The sequence below is a fragment of the Anabrus simplex genome, chromosome 4 (assembly GCF_040414725.1).
Source record: "Anabrus simplex isolate iqAnaSimp1 chromosome 4, ASM4041472v1, whole genome shotgun sequence".
NCBI lineage: Eukaryota > Metazoa > Arthropoda > Insecta > Orthoptera > Tettigoniidae > Anabrus > Anabrus simplex.
In genome coordinates this window covers 114,304,878-114,324,375 of record NC_090268.1, presented here as the reverse complement: position 1 = coordinate 114,324,375, position 19,498 = coordinate 114,304,878, and positions in this window count along the sequence as shown.

Here is a 19,498-nt window from a genome sequence, read left to right as displayed (position 1 = left end):
TTTCCTGAAGATCTGATTTTATTTCAATCAGCCAGTTATTCTTGACTTTTAGTGTGAGGGCAAGATTTAGAATTCTTTGAACAGTCTATCATTGTTCATTCTGAGAATGTGACCATAGACTTTCAACCTCCTTTTCCTGATAGTGTCTGATTTTTTTTTTTTTTAGTATGGCAGTAAATTTCATGAGATTTCTTTCAATCCATACTACCTCTGTACATACTGGGCCGAAAATGTTCAGTAACACTTTTCTTTCTTGCTTTTCTATATCTTTTATGAGTGATCTACCGCCAATAATTAAGGCTTTCGATGCGTATAATGCTTTAGGTTTTATTACTGTATTATGAGTTTTGTTTGACAAGTTAATGATTTTGTGTTTTATGTGTTCCAAGTTATTCGACATGCTTTCTCTAATATAGTAATTCTCTCCTTATTTGCTTTACGATTTAATCCAGAAGGTTGAATGATTTCTCCAACATATTTGAATTTACTTACTTGGGAAATTTGTTCAAATTTTGTCATCATAGCTTGTCCATCTAGAAACCGGGAGGCTCCTTCCATGTATTGGGTTTTATCATATGTTATTTGAAGTCCTGTTTTGGCTGCAATTTCATGTAGATATTCGAGGGAGTCGATTGCTTCTTGCCTATTATTAGGAAGAATTGCCAGGTCGACTGGAAAAGCTAGACACCGCACGTGAATTATGTTTTTCAGTTATCTACCACGTTATTCCTTTAACTTCTTTTTCCTCAGCTTCTGATTACATTTCTAGAGCAAGATTGAACAAGAGAGGTGACAGTCCATCTCCTTGTCGAACCCCTGTGTTGACATCAAAAGGCTCATATATTTCTCCTACTTTGGAAGTAGTGTCAGCTAATGTTTGTCTGATCAATTGTCTTGTTTTTCTGTTAAATTCTTCGAATACTTTGAGAAGTGTCTGTCAGTCTATGGAGTCATGCTTTTCTAAAATCTACGAAGGTAATCACTGTTTATCTAGTTTCGCATATTATTTGTAAGATAGTTTTGAGATTGAGTATTTGTTCTGTGCTCTTTCTGAAACCTGCCTGGTATTCTCCAATGAGGTGATCTGTTTGTCTTTCAAGTCTTCTCAGTATAATTTTGGAGACAATTTTGTAGGTAACTGATACCGAGTTATGTTACTCTTTTCGTTTAAGTTATTTAAGATTTTTGTCACATTACTGTTCAACAGAAGGCTGCCTTCCCGAAGCAGCAAAGGTAGGCCTATGCTTGGCACTTTTCAAGGACGTGGGTTCTTTCCCCTTGAAAAGTCTACAAATGATCCCAAAATTCACCCAAAGTACACCAGAAAGGAAGACCAGGTTAATTCCTGAAGGGGAAGGTTGTGGAACGTAGAGCCAAACACTGTATTCCACTCGCTACCTTTACTTTGATCTCCGAGTTCCAGTCCTCGGCCCAAGATCAAAAATTCTCGGATGAACCAAAACTTGTATTCTTTCTTTAGCGTACAGCTTTTAGTGCCTGGAGTGTCCGAGGACATGCTTGGCTCGCCAGCTTTGTAACTGATCTTCCTGGGACTCTCCATGGGTGTGCGCTAAACCTTGAGAAGGGTACCATCCCGACATTTGTCTGGAGTTTAAATGGGAAACTACAGAAAACCATTTCGATGAAGGTCGACGGGGGGAGGGGGTGAATGCGAACTTACTTGTTTCCCGAATACAGAGCTAGAAGCCATAAATGGCCGTGTCGCAACTCGCTGAGCTAGTCGAACCTGTTGGGTTTTATCAGGTTCTCCCTTGTTAAAAGAGACGAATTCCTGACAGGGAATTGAAACCTCGGGGAGGTGGCTCCCATGCGCTCAAATACTTGGGTTCGATTCTTGGCGTAGTCGGTGAACAGTTAAGAGAGGTTGTTTTTGATGGTCTATCCATACTCTCTCTTGTCTTTTAAGAATGTATTACAACAGAAGAGAACATCCACAGCCTATTTCCAGTCATTCGACCGGGCCGGGAATGGAATGAATGAGGTCCCAAACTACCGCGAGGATAGGATTTGTTTCGGCTGCCGAAGCCAATCGCTTTCCTCTGGGACAATTATTAATGACCGACAGATGAAGTAAAATGATATTAGAGAGTGTTGTTGGAATGAAAGATGACAAGGAAAACAGGAGTACCCGGAGCAAAACCTGTCCCACCTCCACTCCCCCTGTGGGTTGTGGCGGTAGAATAACACCCACGGTATCCCCTGCCTGTCGTAAGAGGCGACTAAAAGGTGCCCCAGGGGCTCTGAACTTTGGAGCGTGGGTTGGCGACCACGGGGCCCTTAGCTGAACCCTGGCATTGCTTCCACTTACTTGTGCCAGGCTCCTCACTTTCATCTTTCCTATCCGACCTTCCTTGTTCAACTCTTGTTATTTTCCGACCCCGCCGGTATTAGGTTCCCGAGGCCTATGGAGTCTTTCATTTTCACGCCCTTCGTGGCCCTTATGTTCCTTTAGCCGATACGTTCATTTTTCGAAATTTCGGACCCCTTCCATTTTTTCTCTCTGATTAGTGTTATATAGAGGATGGTTGCCTAGTTGTACTTTCTCTTAAAACAGTAATCAGCACCACCACCGCTCCCGCCTCCACTCACATGAGTGGCCGGTATGTGAACCATGGAACCCAGCGGCGACAGGCCGGCGCGGTGCCATCTGAGCTACGGAGACTCTTAAACACATAGCATGAATAACACTCTAATTTCTGCCGGGCTTCAGTCCGAGCAGCGATCATCTCGGTAACCTCAAAACATTTGATGCGCTGTATGGGCTACAATATAATGTCTCGCTCCTTGACTTAATAGTTCGTACAGAGGCCTTCGGTACAGAGGGTCCTGGTTGGATTCCCGACCAGGCCGAGGATTTTACCTACGTCTAGTTAACTCCTCAACCTCACAGACTGGGAGTTTGTTATTGTCTTAATACACAGCTATTAATTTACACACAACAAACCATAAATCACCACAGAAACACCGTTAATCTCTCCACTCAGGGTTGGTATCAGGAAGGGCATTTGGCCGTAAAACTAGGCAAATTCCATATATGCGAGAGTAATCCGAACCCACGGCGATGAACGAACGAACGTTAGTTTGGTTCATTCACCAGCAATTAACTGGCCGGGAACGGGTGGTGTGGGCATGTTCTGAGGCCTAGAGTAAGTTGTTGGTTTCACGAGAAAAGATGCAGTGAATTTCATAATCTGTTAGGTAAAATTTATCAATTAAGATACCATTTCCAGCTTTTGGTTCTTCTGTAATATTTAGAGTTTTAATTTGAGTTTTATCTACGTCGCACCGATACTGATAGGACTTCCGGCGACGATGGGATAGGACACGGCTAGGAATAGGAAGGAAGCGGCTGTGGCCTTAATTAAGGTACAGCCCCAGCATTTGTGGGGCGTGAAAATGGAAAACCAAGGAAAAACCATCTTCAGGGCTGTCGATAGTGGGTTTCGAACACAACATCTGCCGAATGCAAGCTCACAGCTGCGCGACCCTAGCCGCACGGGCAACTCGCTCGGTATGTAATATTTAAACAAAAATAATAATTGAAAGCTTGACATTCCTCACCCACACACCTTTCATTCGACTACACCTCTAGTTCTTTATATTATTTGGTTAAAAGTAAAGAAATTAAAAGCAAATAATTTTCAATAAAATCCTTTGAAGGCTGTTATCAGATAGTTTTGCCCATTAATTTAATAATAATAATTTTAATAATAATAATAATAATAATAATAATGATAATAATAATAATAATTGTTACCGTATTTTGTGGTAGTTAGAGGTGAAAGAAGGTGCGGGGGGGGGGGGGTGGTGAACAGGTCTCAGGCTACGAAATTAAAGAGAATTTAAAATTTAACAAGGTTATATTTTCTTAGCAAAAAACAAGAAATAACAATAATGGCAGGTACAGAGTAGCAAAACCCCTAATCGAGAATGTACAATTACAGGATTTGGGCTCCGAGAGCCAGACACACAATTCTGAGCAATTAGCCCAACTTTACGATATACAGAATTCAACAAAGGGGCAGAAGACCCCAATCGAGCCCAGGAGCACTTGCTCCAAATTACACAGTAAAGCCTTCCTCGAGGCATACAACACTCAATTTTCGAAAAAGAGCCACTCGCTCTCAACTTTAAGCCTATCAAAGGCCACACCAAACTCCACCTTCAAGTTGTCCTCTAAGGACATATACACAGGGGTAACATACCCAACCTACTGAGGTCTATTAAGTGAGAAAAAGGTTACGTACATGACCTCTAAAATAACAATTTGAGAGGAGGCGATCTGCACTCCTAATACCTTTTGTTTAAAACCTAATCTGGCTCTAGGCCGCTAATGCAAGGGCTAATCCCATACTACGGAGGTGACTTTAGAAAAGAATAATTTACATTACATTAAGGAAGAATCGGTTGTGAGAAATAAGTTCACCTCAAAACAATATGAGTGGGAGCTCGAGAGGGTTAAGCACTCTCTATCCCAAAATGTAGCTTTAAAAGAGAATAGATGCTAAGAGTCTTTACATTTTAGGGAAAGTTACATGGTAGAAACGCTTCGAACCCGCCCCGAGAGTTAAACTGCTGAGCTAGCAAGAAAAGAAGTTATTAAAAGGCCATTACCTTGGCGTTGAACTGCTCCCCGAAGAAAGAGGCGCTTCCCGCCCCCTGCTATGTACTTTACACACTGAAAGATGGTACTGAAGTGGCGCAGAGACCCTAAAATCAGCAGTTTATATACTCTCGCGGAAAGTTCGAGGCGTTTCCGGAAGGAAAACACCCGCCCACAATCATTTTATTGGTGGATAAAGAAAACCCCTACACAATATGAAGAAGAAACACGTTATTGGTGGAAAATTAATTAAAGAAATTCGGGATTGGCTAAATTCAAAACAAGGGGAAAGAAAGGGTTAATATTGCCAACTTAAACAATGACTGAAAGAAATTTAGCAAAGAACAAACTTTTGAAATTAAATTTTCTCAAAAAAAACAGTTCTTTCACTTCGCACTAGGGTGCACCGTTGTAGTTCTTCAGTAGTGTCCTCTAGAAGAGAATATTCACACTTCTTACTACAAGCAAAACAAAAATACATCGAAAGCAACACAGTTCAGAAACTTCAAAATTTCCAAGTAGTGGCATCTTCAGGGTAACTTGAAAATTAACACATAAGACAAAGTTCAGACTTCTTCCAGTAGAGGAGTTTCAACTGGCGCAAAGTTTAAATAATCGGCGTGGAGGTGTACCGCCCGGTACAATAATAATAATAAAGTAATGTTATTTGTTTTAGGTCGCACTAACTACGTTTACGGTTTTCGGAGACGTTGAGGTGCCGTAATTGTGTCCACAGGAATTCTTTTAAGTGCCAGAAAAGCTGCCGACACGAGGCTGACATACGTACGTATTTGAGCACATTCAAATACCACCGGACTGAGCTAGGATCGAAGTGCCAACTTCGGCTCAGAAAGCCAGAACCTTAACCATCAGAGCGACTCAAGCCGGTGGTCTTCATATTATTCGGTTACGATAAAGAAATAAAGAGCAAATAATCAACAAAAACCTTTGCAGTAAGTGCACTATTCTCTCTCTCTCTCTCTCTTTTTTTTTTTTTTTTGCTATTTGCTTTACGTCGCACCGACACAGATAAGCCTTCTGGCGACGATGGGACAGGAAAGGGCTAGGAATGCGAAGAAAGCACCCGTGGCCTTAATTAAGGTACAGCCACAGCATTTGCATGCTGTGAAAATGGGAAACCACGGAAAAAACATCTTCAGGGCTGCCGACAGTGGGGTTCGAACCCACTATCTCCCGGATGCGAGCTCACAGCTAAGTACGCTAGTATCATATAAGTTTGCCCATTAATTTCGAATGCTATCAATGAGCTATGGTTAGGTTGAAGTCGGGATATAAAGAGCGAACAACTTTTACATTTTTCGTTTTGGAACAGTAGATTTGTGTCTGATAATTTCCTACTTTATTATTTAAGTCTTCTTCATGATCCGTTACAAATTTTGAGATTTTGTTTTATAGCATTTTGTACATATAAATTTTGAATGAATTTGGTTGCTCTTCGAAGAACACCGCGACTTTTGGAACCACAGAAAATCAGTAAATCAAAATTTTTCAGTACTGTCAGAAACGATATTCAAATATTCAATTGGTAGGCTATAGGCGAGTAGGGTGTAGATTTACTTATTTCAATGGAGTAGACGACAATAAGTAACATCACATTTCTGAATTAATGTCTAAGGTATGTTGTTTGTCACCAACAGGATATAAAGCTTCTATACTAATTGCACACAGTCATTGTTACACGCTACCAATAAAAATGAAGTTTAAACACTCCGCGTAGCCTCGCCAGTTTCATCCTACGCACGGTGTGGAAGAAGTGCACAGAGCAGCTCATAGGTAGCGCGACGTGCACGTAACAGTTCATGATTCCATGCTGTCGCAGCTGGCCATTGAATTCCATCCATTCCGAAGTGGACAGGGGGCGTTGATGTTATTTTCAATTGGAACAAACTTGTATATTAACCCGTGTTTTTTGTGGAATTTTATGGTTCTTAAGCATACCGTACTTGTTTTGACCTAAACATGGCTTAGGTACTCCAGGACTTCAGACAGATAGGTACTATAACTGGTGTGGTAGAGGGGGTATGAAATTTCCACGCTCGGGATAGCTACTGACAGTAAAATTTAAAATATATTAATGGTCGTATCTTAGAGTGGGCTTAACTGTTCAGTCACGAAGAAAACTAATAGTAGTTTTCTTACTGGTGGGAGTGCATACAGTATACCCCTCTTGGTTGGAGCGATAGAATAACACCCGCGGTGGGGTCGAATTCCACAGTCGGCATCCCTGAAGATGGTTTTCCGTGGTTTCTCAATTTCACACCAGGTAAATGCTGGGGCTGTTCCTTAACCAAGACCACGGTCGATTCCTTTCCACTTCTAGTCGTCCCCCATTCCCTTTTCCCTGTGGATGGGATGGTGGTAGAATAACATCCACGGTATCCCCTGCCTGTCGTAAGAGGTAAATAACTTAGGAGCGTAGGTTAGTGACCACGGGGCCTTTAGTTGAATCCTGGCATTCCTTCCACTTGCTTGTGCCAGGCTCCGCAGTTCCATCTATCCTATCAGATCTCCCTTGATCAACTCTTGTTCTTTTCCGACCCCGGCGATATTAGAGCGCTCGAGACCTAGGGAGTCTTTCATTTTCACGCCCTCCCTGGCCGTTGTCTTTCTTTGGCCGATATCTTCATTTTTGAGGTGTCAGATCCCTTCCATTTCTTCTCTCTGATTAGTGTTATATAGAGGATGGTTGCCTAGTTTTAGTTCCTCTTAAAAGAATAATCACCACCACCACCACCATCGTAGCTCTTTACCGTTCCATCGTCGCCATAATAAGTCAGGAAGGGCATCCGGTCGTAAAATCTTCTTACGAAGATTCTTCTCACTTCATAACCGACCACGTAGAGAAACGAGTCAAGGGTTGGACATACATACTGGAGATAGAAGTGAGTAACGTGAATCGTTTAAAATCTTTCTAGCTTTGAAGTTGTGTAGAACTGTAATGTTCTCTATAAATCCCACGAACCTGCTACGCTGGCGTAGCAGGGGGAGAGGTGATACTCCCACGTGGCGCGTCCCAGGTGGCGGATACGGGAGTCCTAACCGGCTTGCCGGCGGACTTGAGGGAAATAAAATACCTCTCGCGGACCAAACACACTACTCCCTGCGGGTGGGGGACGCACATGTAGAATACACCCGCGGTATCCCCTGCCTGTCGTAAGAGGCGACTACAAGGGGCGACCAAGGGATGCTGGTATTAGAACCATGAAACTATTATTGATTAGTACCATCACGCGGGGAACACCATGGGTCGCCTTTACTTACGAGTAGTACCACTATATTTGGTACACAATAGGTTTGTGATTAGTAGAAACAGATAGTGGTTCCCCTGTGGGTTTCCAGTACCCATGCGTCGTACCCATGTGAGCAACACCGCGGGTCTGGGCGTTGCCTGTGAGTTGTACCACTATATGAGCGACACCGTGGGTCTGCGTTGCCTGTGATTAGTATCCACTATGTGAGGAAAACCACGGGTCCCGTGGGACCGGCACCCGTGACTAGTTCACCTAGGTGAGAAAACTCATCGGTTTGCGTTGGCTATGAGTGGCGCAATTGTGTGTGAAACGCCATAGGTCTGCGTTCCCTGTACGAAGTACAATACTTGTGAGTAGTACCATCTTGTGTGGAAAACCGTGAGTCTTCGTTACTTTTGCTTAGAACCCCAGCATGACAAATACCATGGTTCTACTTTACTCGCGACATGTACCATTCTGTGGGGCCTTAGTCGTGGAGTTTGCTCCCCTGTAGACATCAAGCATCATTATGCTTTGAGTGGTCCCTTGGTCAGTAATAAATTATATATGATCTTTTTTTGAGTTTAATCCACTAATTATTTTGTTTGCTCGTTTGTTGTTGTTGTTTTTTTTTGCTACATGTCCATCCATTCCTTCTTCATGGCGATATTTTTTCTTTTGGTCAGTTTATGATTTTGAATTTTTTGTTGTCATTTCATTTCGTACCATTAGGGGCCGATGACCTCGATGTTAGGCCCCTTTAAACAACAAGCATCATCATCATCAACTCTATAAATCGGCCGTATTCAATAGTACAATATACAGTAATAATTAGAATTCTTGTTCGCTTTTCATTGATTGTCGCGAAGATTTTTCTTTTCTGCATTACACTTTATGCTTGCAGTCTTATTGGTTCGTACGGTAAAACGACATTTGCATTTCACGTTGCACTGAAATGACTACGTTTAATTGCAATGAGCCATAAAAGATTTCTATACGGTCGTAAAAAGGTAACATGCAGTGCATCGCATAGCTAATGTGGAGCGTTGGCGTAAACGCGCGTGAATGGTTTGAGCTCTCTCGATGCCTGACTTAGTGATAGTTCATCTGAGCTCAATCACGACCACATCAGGGCGGTGACCTCGAAGTTTGAGTCCTATAATTAGCAATGATTTTCATCATCATCATCATGACCATATTTGTTGTTTTTTGGGAATATAATGCAGTCCCTCTTACTTAATTTTTATAAGCTACTCTGGTTAGACCTTAATAAAGACCATGGCAACTAGCTTCCTTGTCCTACCCCTTTCATATTCTTAGGAACCTGGAAGACTATCTGTGTTAGTGTCACATTAAGAGAAATAGTACCAAAAATGTCTTTATCTACTACCAAAACCAAAACTAGACGTTTTCTCAACATATTTTCGTTTGTAAAGTGTACCTTCCCTGGACATGTGAAGTACCTACGGTTATTTACATTTCATGTGCGATAAAGTAACTTTACCGCACGCTTCATGGTTTACCTAATGTTATACAGTGTGTCCGACTCGTTGTCTGAATGGTAAGCGTACTGTTCTTCGGTTCAGAGGGTTCCGGCTTCGATTCCCGGCCGGATCAGGGATTTTAACCTTCATTGGTTAATTCGAATGGCTTGGGGGCTGGGTGTTTGTTCTGTCCTCAGCATCCCTGCAACTCACACACACCACACACAACACTGTTCTCCAACACAATAATACGCAGTTACCTACACATGGCAGATGCCGCTACCCTCATCGGAGGGTCTGCCTTACAAGGGCTGCACCCGGCTAGAAATAGCCACACGAAATTATTAGTCTATTATTATACACTGTGTATCCATGCTGATGTTACAAACTTTCACGGATGATGGAGGCCAGCAAATGGATCAATTTGAGATAAGGAACCATACTCCGGAAACGATCGAGTCAAAAGTTACGCAAAATTGTACTCCTTTAAGTCCGTTTACCTGCACAAGATTCACAAGCTGCTCCATTTACAACAAATGTTCGAAATGGTGTCCCCCTTCTTCAATGGCATCGTCGCACAAAGTTTTGTCGTACCTGTTCGAATATCCTCGGTGTCTTTTGAACAGCGTCATAGGCAACTAGAATTCTCGCCAAGAGATCTATTCGGTCTCGACAGGTGTCTCATACACAAGGCTTTTCACATGGCTTCACAAGAAGAAATCAAGTGGGGTGACAGGTGAACGAAATTCCGACACCCAGGCGTCTGTTAAGAACGTACGGACGTTAAACAACTTGGATTATCAATAACTTTTGACTCTACCGTTTCTGGACTACGGTTCCTTATCTCAAATTGATCAATTTGCCGTCCTCCATTATTCCTGAAAGTACCCCCTGCGGGTGGCGGACGTACATGTAGAATACACCCGTGGTATCCCCTGCCTGTCGTAAGAGGCGACTAACAGGGGCCCAAGGGGATCTCAACTTGGGAGTGTGGATTGGCGACCACGGGGCCCTTAGCTGAGTCTTGGCATTGCTTCCACTTACTTGTGCCAGGCTCTTCACTTTCGTCTATCCTATCCGACCTCCCTTGGCCAACTCTTGTTCTTTTCCGACCCCGACGATATTAGAGCATTGGAGGCCTAGGGAGTCTTTCATTTCCACGCCCTTCGTAGCCTTTGCCTTTCTTCGTCCGTTACTTCATTTTTCGAAGTGACGGATACCTTCTTTCTTCTTTTTTCTCTCTCTTAACCCCCTGTGGGTGGGGACGCAGACGAAAAATACACTCACGGTTTCCCCTGCCTGTCGTGAGAGGCGACTAAAAGGGGCGACCAAGGGATGATTGAATTAGAACCATGAAACTACTTTTGATTCGTAACCTCACGTGGGGAACACCATGGGTTGACTGTACTTGCGAGTAGTACCACTATATTAAGTACGAAATAGGTTTGTGATTAGTAGCGGACGAGGGGGTTCTCCCGTGGGTTTCCAGTACCCGTGCGTCGTACCCATGTGAGCAACACCGCGGGTCTGGGCGTTGCCTGTGATTAGTACCCACTATGTGAGGAACACCACGGGAATACCGACACCCGTGACTAGTACACCTAGGTGAGGAACATCATCGGTTTGCGTTGGCTATGAGTGGCGCCATTGGGTGAGAAACACCATAGGTCTGCGTTACCTGTACGAAGTACAATATTTGTGAGTAGTACCATCTTGTGTGGAACACCGTGAGACTTAGCTACTTTTGATTAGTTCCCCAATATGACAAATACCATGGTTCTGCTTTACCTGGATTTTGGATTAGTAGCAGTATAGAGCCTGGCCTGGGGGTTTCCAGTACCCGTGCGTCGTACCCATGTGAGCAACACCGCGGGTCTGGGCGTAGCCTGTGAGTTGTACCGCTGTATGAGCGACACCGTGGGTCTGCGTTGCCTGTGATTAGTACCCACTCTGTGAAGAACACCGCGGGAATACCGGCACCCGTGACTAGTACACCTAGGTGAGGAACCTCATCGGTTTGTGTTAGCTGTGAGTAGCGCCACTGTGTGAGAAACACCATAGGTCTGCGTTCCCTGTACGAAGTACAATACTTGTGAGTAGTACCATCTTGTGTGGAACACCGTGAGTCTTCGCTACTTTTGATTAGTACCCCAACATGACAAGTACCATGGTTCTACTTTACTCGCGACATTTACCATTCTGATAGACCTTAGACCTGGATTTTGGACCCCTTTATACATCAAGCATCCTCGATTCAGGATTGTGCTTTATAAGTGGTCCCTTGGTCAGTAATACTATTATTTATGATTTTTTAGTCGGATCCACTGGGTTTTTTTGTTTCATGTCCATCCATTCATTCTTCATGACATTTTATATATTGGTCAGTGGATTTTTTGAACTTTTTGTTGTCATTTTATTTCGTACCATTAGGGGCCGATGACCTCGATGTTAGGCCCCTTTAAACAACAAGCATCATCATCATCATCATCATCATCATCATATTCCTGAAAGTTTGTACTGTAATATCATCACGGATACACCGTGTATATCACTGTGTTCACAGTGTACCTACATCACAAGGTTTATTTCCGTTTGTAAAGATAAAATGACACATTATAATGTGACTTTTTAACATTGCTGTAACATAAAGGAAAATATTTCAGTAACATTAGAATATTCTGTACATAACCTTATCCCGGTGAAGAAGCCTAAATATTGGAGGAAAAAATATACGAACGTATATGCACAATTCTCCGGTACACGGAAAAACATGAATATGTTATGTTGCTTAGAAGACGTAAGAGTGAGTACAGATTATACGACTGTTCCTACCTTAGTAGCCTCTTATGACATGCAGGGGACATAAATAATGAATGTATCCTTTTTTTTTTGCTATTTGTTTTACGTCGCACCGACACAGAAGCGGCCGTGACCTTAATTAAGGTACAGCCCCAGCATTGGCCTGGTGTGAAAACGGGAAACCACGGAAAACTATCTTCAGGGCTGGTGACAGTGGGATTCGAACTCGCTATCTCCCGTATGCAAGCTCACAGCCGCGCGCCTCTAACCGCACGGCCAACTCGCCCGGTATGTATTCTTTCACTCAATCCACAGGGTAAATAAATAAATAAATAAATAAATAAATAAATAAATAAATAAATATTTTCCCTTCCTTCTGCAGTGTTCAAAATTGTATTTTAATGTTTACCCGTTGAAATCATTCGCCATTGCTTTGATTACAGCCTTTCTTTGTGGGAATAAGACGTTCAACATCTTCCATAATTATGCCTTTCTGACCACCAAAATTGCGTCGTTCTACCATCCATATATCGTACACTAGTTCCACGGTATCTGTCTTTTGTCTTCGCAAAATTGCTTACGCAAATTCCAGATAGATCCCCATTCCAAAAATACATCATGTTAAATTATTATCATCTTAGCGTTTGTCCCGCATTGGAACAGAGTCCGCTGTTTTGTAAGCTTGTTTCTATTGCGTGCGTCGTTTGGAACAAGATTAACACAACTCGTGCCTTCTTGAAGGCGATCAAGTCTTTCCTTTTGTATTTGAACAGGAAATAATCATTAACTTCGTGATGTAGGTAAATTCTGAAGGCAGTGATATATATTATAGCTTGAAGAAAAATCCACAGTTCTCGCCCTTCAGTCAAGCAACTTAATGTTGAAAACATCCTTGGGGTATGAGCTACGAATTTTAGGTAAATAAAATATAATAAAGTATGAGAATATATTCTTTATTTATTCCTAAAAATTACAATCCTTTTCTTAATCATTGTTATCCGGTCGATTAGATTAGCAGTTTGCCTTTTTCTACCACTTCGGGCGCTAATATGAGTGAATACATTGTTTCACTTAAGCACCACTACGAGCGCTAATGTGAGTCTATGCAGAGTTTCACTTAAGCCCTTATACCTATATTCGGTGTGAACATTTTTCAAAAATTCTCAGAATGCCTGAGGGCATTGAACCAAGGAGAAATACAGAAAGAATTATGTAAATAAGATAATTTGGCTAAGAATTGAATAAAAAAGAAAACGAGTAAAGAAACAAGTGATTTTAGGCTGTTTTTCCAGAATTTCATTTAGGCCGGAAGTGATTTTTGACATTTGTTTTTCTTTTTATTTTCGTAGAGCTATCAAAGACTCACAATTTCAGTTCATAATGTTTATATTCGCAAGCATACGTACTAGCATTCTACATGCGTTTCGCAAGACGCGAAATTGAGATACATCATACCAAATACTTAGCGCACTATTTACAATAACAACGTAAACGAAGATATCGCAGTAATTATAATATGCCATAGGATAACCTTACTTCTTTTTAATGTTTCTTTCCACTGAATTAATATTTTTGTTAGGGTTATATGATTATACCAGTGCCTCACGGCACTGTACTTTCTACTTACAAGTGCCTCGCATGCACTAGTGAGAAATGGGATGTCTAATTAGCCTACTGATTTTTAAAAGAGTATTACTGCCTGCAGGTTGGTAGCGTCAGAACAGGGCCTCTCAGGGTGCATGCACCAGTGCATTGCGCTGTGCACGGTGCAAAAGACGACTTCGCTTGGTTGACCAGAGTGCAGATCCCCACTCCTCGATTTGGAGCAATAGCGCTGTCTCTCTGTTTCCCCACGCCTGTCTCGCTCACTCCGTCTGTCTCCCTCTTCCTCACTTACTTCATAGCGCTCCAAATCCGAGCCGAGCTTAGCCGAGTCGCCCCGAGACGACGCGCTGGTCCGAGCCGAGTGGGACCGATGCACGGTGCACAGGTCCTCTGCGCCTCAGTTTGCCCGCCTGAGAATTTGGGCGTTTGAGAGGCCCTGCGTCAGAATATGAAGAAGTAACAACCGGATGGCCAATCGCTGTATTTTCCTCAGTGCTACCCGTCTGATGCGCCCCCTTGCGTTAGAAAGCCTCCTTTCCGAACGCTCAGTAATGTAGTAGGCTGGTATTTGGTGCAGTACCACTACAGTTGCTGTAAACATGTCAACAATGTCTGGTGTGTTCAGTAACGACGAATACACAGACATAATTTAAATCTATTGAGAATCTGGTTGAAATGCAGCCGAAGCTCTCAGTCGGTAGACGCAGGAGTTTCCAAATAGCTGCCTGCTTTCTATATACGTATTTCGCCGAACACAGTTGTAGGCTACTTAAAAGCTTATGGATCGTTCAAGGCACATACCATATACTAGCAACTTTTTGGTAAAGTGGAATTTCTGTATGTGTATGAATTACTAGTGACTTACTAGTGGACCCGTGCTTTTTTTAATGCTCTTTCTTCGGGGCGTCGACCTATGGAGATCATTTTGCCGTACGTGCACCATATGATATGAACCTGCGTTTAATTGGAATTGCGGAAGTGTAGAGTGTTGAATGTGAGGAAAGGACGACACAAACACCCAATCTCCAGGCCAGGGATATTAATCATTTACAATTAAAAACCCCTGTTCCGGCCGGGAATCGAACCTGGGGCCGCCGGGTGACAGGCGTACGCGTTGTCTCCTACACCGCGGGGCCGGACTGGACCGGTGCTGCTCTGCAGCGTTAGTTATAAGTAGGTCAGATAACTCGTCTTGATATGCTTGTCATATTGTTTGTCTGCCCTATTCAGTGGTTGTATGTTAAGATTTAATACCGGTGCATAATAATTGAGTGCCGCCTCTGTGATGTAGTGGTTAGTGTGATTAGCTGCCACCCCCGGAGGCTCGGGTTCGATTCCCGGCTCTGCCACGAAATTTGAAAAGTGGTACGAGGGCTGGAACGGCGTCCACTCAGCCTCAGGAGGTCAACTGAGTAGAGGTGGGTTCGATTCTCACCTCAGCCATCCTGGAAGTGGTTTTCCGTGGTTTCCCCACTTCTCCTCCAGGCAAATGCTGGGATGGCACCCAACTTAAGGCCACGGCCGCTTCCTTCCCTCTTCCTTGTCTATCCCTTCCAATCTTCCCATCTCCCACCAAGACCCCTGTTCAGCATAGCAGGTGAGGCCGCCTGGGCGAGGTACTGGTCATCCTCCCCAGTTGTATACCCCGACCCAGAGTCTGAAGCTCCAGGACACTGCCCTTGAGACGGTAGAGGTGGGATCCCTCGCCGAGTCCGAGGGAAAAACCAACCCTGGAGGGTAAGCAGATTAAGAAAGAAAGAAAGAAAGAAAGAAAGAAAGAACATAATAATTGATTCATTCGCAATATAATTTATAACATTTCTTTCCATACAATGTTCACTGTACTTCGACCATTCGGGCGTATCTGTATATTAACGTTTTCTAACGATCTTCCCCCAGATAGTGCAACATACAATTGGCAGTGGCTGAATACTGGTTCTGGTAAATAGACACCCACTCTTTGAAGAGTTTGTCCCTGCACTTTATTAATGGTCATATAGAAGGCTCCTCGACTGGCTACCTTCTCGTCTGTGCGTAAGTCGACTGTTTACTCTTAACAGCATGTAAGTTAAAAGGAACGTTCTCCCATCTGTTGAGGGGACTGCCTGTAGGGGTGAAGTACAGTGGGGACTTCGAGGGCCCTGGGACCGCTACGGTAGCTGTGAAGGCCCTTCAGGAACTCTGAAAAGTGGTGGCAAAAGGGGGCTCTGGTTAAGTCGCAGCACGTCGTTATGCTACTTAGGTTCCAAAATGGGTTTTAAAAAAAATGTAAATAAATGCAATGTAAATTTTAATCTTATACCAGTTGCATAGTATTATTTGAAGTAATTCCACATACTGTGTATGAGTTGACTATGTTTGTAAGTATAGGAGATATTATAAGTAGAATTTTGTAAACAATATAAATTTATTAAGGACTAGCAAGATACCCGTGCTTCGCTACGGTATAATACTGAAATTTATAATTGAATGCTTAACGTTTTATATATAATCCTCCGAAATTCACGATCTGAATCGTTTTCTGAGAGAATCCGCCAAAATTCGCGATCTGACTCGTTTTCTGAGAGATTACGGCATAGTTCCTCACATTTTTCAATCTTTCTTTCCAACAATCGATTTCGTACTTCCCCTGGCTAGGTCCAGGTATTCCACGCGGTCAGTTGGGTCCCTAAATCTTTGCCATCTTTTCCTATAAGCATTTTTAGTATGGATCAAATCCTGAAGGAGATCCGGCGTGGTGTCGTCTTGGGTGCCTTGATAGTTCTGAACCAGCGGCCGGACTGTATTCGTAGACATTACCGGGCCAGGACCCGTTTCCAGGCGGTCCGCACAATTTGACGACGGTCCAGAACATTATTATTATTATTATTATTATTATTATTATTATTATTATTATTATTATTATTATTATTAGATGTTCTGGACCCCACAGCAAGATGCAAGACTGCTACTTGGCGGTAAATTACATCTGCTGCCATTGTCATTATTGACAATGTGACCAGCACCTTTGTCGCGCGTAGGCAAGTGTACGGGATTTCTGGCGATACGAATGACATACTTCCGTGCATTATAGACCGTATTATAGAGGTGAACAATTTGACAGTCAATCTCATTCCTATCGCTTATTTCAAATGTGTTTAATTTTCATTTATATCCCAGGAGAGTCTACTGCAATCCAAGAACGTTATCCGAAGGAAAAGATGGCTGTTGAAATCGAACCCAGGAAAGATAAAAATGATCGGTTTATGATCAGAATAAGTACATCGAAAATCTACAGCCTGTTTCCAGTCATTCGACAGGGTCAGGAATGGAATGAATAAAGTCCCATCTAGCGGCGACAATAGAAATTGTGCCGGCTGCCGAAGCACTCCTCTGGGGCATGATCGATGAATGACAAATGAAATGAAATATTGGACAGTGTTGCTGAAATGAATGATAGGGAAAACCGTAGTATCCGGAGAAAAACCTGTCCCGCCTCCGCTTTGTCCAGCACGAATGTCACATGGAGTGACCGGGATTTGAACCACGGAACCCAGCTGTGAGAGGCCGGCGCGCTGCCGCCTGAGCAACGGAGGCTCCTTATAAGTAAATTATGAACAGTAAAATCAATTGGTCTCACCTCCTTTTACACCCCACCGCCGTTAAGTTTATTTAGCCCCCCCCCCAAAAAAAAAATTAAAAGAAGGCGTGTTTCCTTATGTTTAAAGGAGATCCCAAACACCAATCACGTCTATTACCTTCAGTTTTGAGATATAAGTATCCCCATAAAAATTATTCACTTTTTTCATTTCCTTTCACACTCCTACCCCCCCCCCCCCCGCTTCAAGTGAATTTGCCGGCAAAAAATTACTTGTTTCTTTAATAGTAAAGGATCTTCTAAATACCAATTATCACGACTCTTAACTTCTTCAGTTTTTGATTTATGTGTCCTCGTGTAAGGAATTCAACTCCTTTCCACTCCCGCCCTGCAAGATGCCAACCCCCCCCCCCCCCCCCCCCAAGAAAACGCGTTTTTCTTTGTTTTTAAAGGAAATCCAAATACCAATTTTCACGTCTGTAACAACTTTATTTTTATTAGATATATGTACAGTATTCTCATACAATTAAGTCAATTAATTTTTCAATCCTTTCACCCCCCCCCCCCCCGTTCATTGGATTTTCCGAGAATACGTGTTTTTTTACTTTTAAAGCCGATTCCAAATATCAAATTTCACGTCTGTAACATCTTTATTTTTGAGATATCAGTAGCCTAATTATGAGAAAACAACACCATTTTCAGTCACTTTTACACCCCTCCACCCAAATGGTATTTCCGAAAACTAAAAATACACGTTTCCTTACTTTTAATAGAGGTAAAAAAATACCATTTTTCACTTTTGTAACATGTTAAGTTTTTGAGATATACTGTAGAAATTCTCATTTTAAAATTTCACCCCTTTCTTCCCTTTAAGGGGAGTTTCGAAAAAAATCACCTATGTTTCTTTACATTTACAGGAAATTCCACTTACCCACTTTTTACGTCTGTAACATTTTACGTTTCTCAGATATTCTGTAGATATAGTCTTTCGAAAAATTCACCCCAATTTGTCACTCCTGTTTAACCGCCATTAATTAGATTTTCCAAAAACAAAAATACATGCTTCTTTATTTTTAAAGGAGATCCCAAACACCAATTTTCAGGTCTGTATTCTCTTCGGTTTCTGAGATATAAGTATCCTCATTGAAGGTATTCAACCCATTTTTCACCCCTTTTCACCCCTCCTATTGGGATTTTCCGAAAACAAAAAATACGTGTTTCTTTATTTTTAAAGAAGATTCTAAACACCAATTTTTACATCTGTAAACTTAAAAAGTTTTGAGATATAGATGCACTCATTTTAAAAAATTCACCCCCTTTTCAACCTCCCATAAATTGGATTTTCCTAAAACAAAAAATATGCGTTTCTTTATTTTTAAAGGAGATCCCAAACACCAATTTTTAGATCTGTAACCTCTTCAGTTTCTGATATATAAGTATCCTCATTAAAGGCATTCAACTCATTTTCACCCCCTTTCACCCCTCCTATTGCGATTTTCCGAAAACGAAAAAATACGTGTTTCTTTATTTTAAAGGAGATTCTAAATACCAATTTTTACTTCTATAAACTTTCCAAGTTTTGAGATATAGATGCACTCATTTTACAAATTCACCCCCTTTTTCACCCTCCCATTAATTGGATTTTCCAAAAACAAAAAATACGTGTTCCTTTATTTTTAAAAGAGATCAAAAGTACCAATTTTCAGGTCTGTAATATCTTCAGTTTCTGAGATATAGGTACCGGTATCCTGATTAAAGGCATTCAACCCCTTTTTCACTGTTTTCACCCCTCCTATTGGGATTTTCTGAAAACAAAAAAATACGTGTTTCCTTATTTTTAAAGAAGATTCTAAATACCAATTTTTACATCTGTAACCTTTTAAAGTTTTGAGATATTGATACACTCATTTTAAAATTTCAACCCTCTTTTCATCCCCTTAGCGAAGGAATATCCAAAAACCCTCTCTTAGTGAGCACCTGCATCTTAATATGAATCTATTTTCAAAATTTCATTTCTTTATGTCCAGTAGTTTAGGCTCGGCGATGATGAATCAGTCAGTCAGTCAGTCAGGACAAGTTATTTTATATATAGAGATGATCTGTTTAATAGAAAAAAATTGTTAGCATAAATTGTATATTATTGTATTCTAGAAACATT